This window comes from Gavialis gangeticus, unplaced genomic scaffold (assembly GCF_001723915.1).
Source record: "Gavialis gangeticus isolate Ggan-Ray unplaced genomic scaffold, GavGan_comp1, whole genome shotgun sequence".
In the NCBI taxonomy this organism is placed as follows: domain Eukaryota; kingdom Metazoa; phylum Chordata; order Crocodylia; family Gavialidae; genus Gavialis; species Gavialis gangeticus.
Window position 1 is genome coordinate 31,182,749 of NW_017729008.1, and position 3,485 is coordinate 31,186,233.

The 3,485-nt window shown below is 44.1% G+C and overlaps 1 long non-coding RNA gene across 2 annotated transcripts in view; it reads right to left on the bottom strand.

Moving 5' to 3' along the window:
• LOC109292204 overlaps window positions 1-3,403 on the bottom strand; it is a 14,909-nt gene extending 11,506 nt beyond the window's left edge. The window contains exons 1-2 of one of the 2 annotated variants that reach the window (XR_002096062.1): window positions 3,340-3,403; window positions 502-563 (exon numbers count right to left, since the gene is read on the bottom strand). This is a non-coding gene — a long non-coding RNA (uncharacterized LOC109292204). Of the gene's footprint in view, window positions 1-501; window positions 564-1,520; window positions 2,788-3,339 lie in introns of those variants that run through there. The other variant, XR_002096061.1, reaches the window with a different exon arrangement.
• Between the last annotated feature and the right edge of the window lie 82 nt (window positions 3,404-3,485).

Below are 3,485 nucleotides of genomic sequence, written 5' to 3' on the forward strand. Positions count from 1 at the left end.
CATGAGGGGCTCTGAGACTAACCAAATTAAATGGTGAAATAAAAAGTTTTCTGCCCATTGGATCAAGTTTATCTAACTACTGTCAGTTGCCCATCACTGAAATGCAGCTCCTGAATAAGGTGGGGCAAGGGACGAATAATGAACATTTTGACTTTGACACAAATGCGCTATTATTGTTCTGAGTCCCATTCAAGGTGTCTACAGAATAAAAATACCAGTGTCCCAAAAGATACTTCCAGGTCTAAGTGTACTTGGAAACTGAACAATCCCTTGAGAAAGATATTCCCTTAGGTCATGGCTGAGGTGCCTTGGCAGTGTGGGGTGGAATGTAGGCTCTGCAGTGACCGATATCATACCTGCTCTGTAGATAATTAGAGGACTCTGACCTAAAGGACTGTCACTCTGTCATCTTGTCCTAGTTTCTAATTCACGCCCATACAGATCAGATTGCAGGATCAGGGTTTAGGTGTCTGGGTCAAAAAACACATGGGGTTTACTCACATAAGGATGTTTTCTCCTGTGGGGTTTTGCAGAATCAGGCTCTTGGTATACCCAGGAAACTGCTGAAAATAATCATAACTGAAGTTCTGTCAAATGCACAATTTAGGCCCACTGAGCAATAGAAAAACAATAGTTTTTCGCTAACTCTTACTGCAGTAATCGTAGATGTTATTTATAATCACGGAGTGCACTCAATCTTTGTACAGATATGTAATTTCCACAATTGACAGTGTCCCTTTAAGAAAAAATAAATAAAACCCGAAGAGAAAGAATTAAAAGGAAAGACGGACACCAATTCCATTTTGTCTCATGAGTCTCTCTTCACAAATTGTGAACCAAAGTGTTTTACAAAACTGTCTAATACAAGACAGAGAATGGCAGGAAAAACAGAAAAGATCTTTTTTTGGTCTATAGCACATTCCTTAGGTCAGTGTAGAGTTGAGCCTATCATGTGAGCTGAACAGCAGTGAATGAAGGCCTTATGCTTTATTAAATTCTCCTATTGTCCCGTTAAAGATGAGCACAAAGCATAACAGTCCCAAAGATGTTTTAAGTCTTTTAAGTCAAGTTGGCAGAGAAAAATCAGTAGGGATTAGACCCTGATGGCTACAAGCAAACTTAAAACAATGGAGCAGTGGAGTTTAAGGCCTGGCTTCATTGAAGTTACGTTGGGGATTAATTGTGACCATTTATTTTAGCGGACAGTAGTAGTAATGGCAGCTATATCACTCCCTTGTATGCTGTTACCTATGGAAATGTAGCTATGCTAGCCCAGTGGATTATCTAGGCTTGGGAAGACCTGTGATCTTCTATGTACCTGCCTCCACTGTTTCAGCATCCACACCTAAAATACATAATGCAGGATTTGAGCGAGCCTGTTAGCCCAGTTTTCTTTTATAAAGTATTACACTGAAGTTTAGAAAATTTCCAAAAGCAGCTGTCCACTAAGGAACTTCATTTAAAACATCCCTGTCCAGGCCCCTTAGAAAGGGGCTGTTCTAGAACTCGATGAATCTCACCTATAGGCTTATTTTTCGACAATACTATTTGGTGCCAGGACTGGTTTCTACTTTTTGTTTGTGTAGTACCTAGTGCCACATGGATCTGGTCCAGCTGAAGTTTCTACACACAGCTGTGATACAAATAAATCATGGTAATATTCAGTCTGTTTTCTCTGTATTACTTTCACCTCATTCTTCCTAGCCAGTGCACAACCTGCAGTACTGAACTATGGACATCAGTGGACGGTCAGGGTGTCTAACCCTCTCTTTAAATACCTGCAGGCATGTTTTGTGCCCATTTAGGGACTTGCAGCAGGGCCGAGACAAAAGATTTTGATTTGGCCTAAGTTGTCTGAATCCAGGATTGTGGTCCCTGCATGCAGTGCACTTTCTCCCAAAGGTATTCTTGATGTGATTGCAGTGAAGTTGCACCAGGGGTGAAATGAGCTCATTCTGTGTAGCAGGCAGCACAGGATATCAAGTACAGTAAAGCCTTAGCAGAGGTGAAGGTGTAAGCTGGTGACTAAATTAAAGCATTCACTTCAGCTGTGTTCAGATAATGTAAATCTTAGGTTGTCCTTCCTGTCGCACCTTTTTTGAGGAAGGCGCTTTCCTTTGAGCAGCCACATCAAGGGAAACTGTGTGAAACGTTGTGCCCTCAGTTCGCAGAGGCTCCTGCCAAACTTCTTCCAATTTTACTTTGTGACCTCTGACAGGCAGAGATTAACATCAGGGTGATTGAAATGGGCACACCCTTGTACACATGATGAGCAATCAGAGGGAGATACTTTCAGCCTGCAGTTTCAGGGAAAACCAAACTCAGAAACGGGGGCTGCCAGCATAAAAAGGTTGTACTAGGTGAAGAACTGAGCATCAGGAAGTGAGCTCCGGCTTGTGAAAGTTTGTACTCTCTCTCTCTCTCTAGATATACGTGTATTCAGTTAGTCTGTACATGGGCATATCTACACTGACTCCAGACTAGTCCAGTTAACCACTTCTCTCTAGGAAGACACTCCTAAAGTGGTAAGTAAGCACAACAACTTGGTAGGATGGATACAAAACAGTTTACATGTCTGTAGCTCCTCCTCTTTGCTTATTTAATGGGCTTTAGAAACAAGGAAGGGAACACAAGCTCCCAGCCTGGGGCAGCCTTACCCCAGGCTAACTGGGTGCTTTTACCTTGGGGAGAACCAAGGCACCTTTACCCCGGGGTAACATAACCACGTACCCTTACCCCGGGGATAACTGGGGCACCTTTACCCTGGGAAAACATAACCAGGCACCTGTACCCCAGACAAATTGGAGACCTTTACCCTGGAATAACCTGGTACCTCTACCCTGGGAATAACTGGGGGCACCTTTATACCAGATTAACTGGGGACCCTTACCCTGGAATAACATACCAGGGCAACATTACCTGGAATAAACTGGTACCTTTATCAGGGGATAATCAGGTGCCTCTACCCTGGGGTAACAGGGCACCTTACCCCAGGATAACATAACTGGCCACCTTTACCCCAGATTGACTGGGTACCTTTACCTCAGATTAACATAACTGGGCACCTTTACCTGGAATAACCCGGTACTTTTACTAGAGGATAATTAGGCATCTTTACCCCAGATTAACATAACTGGGCACCTTTACCCTGAGATAATATAATTGGGCACCTTTACTCCAGGTTAACTGAGTATCCTTACCCCCAGATTAACATAACCGGGCACCTTTACCCCAGGTTAACAGAGCACCTTTATTTCCCCTGGGATAACTGGGTACCTTTACCTCAGATTAACATCACCTGACACCTTTACCAGGGATAACATAAGAGAGCAACTTTACCTGGAATAACCCTGCACCTTTACTAGAGGATAACCCGGCACCTTTCCCCCGGTATAACATACCGGGGTGAAGCGGGGCCGTGTCGGGGTACCTGGGGACTCTTGCCCCGGCGCGCTTCCTTCCCAGCCGACCCCGCCGCGGCCGTG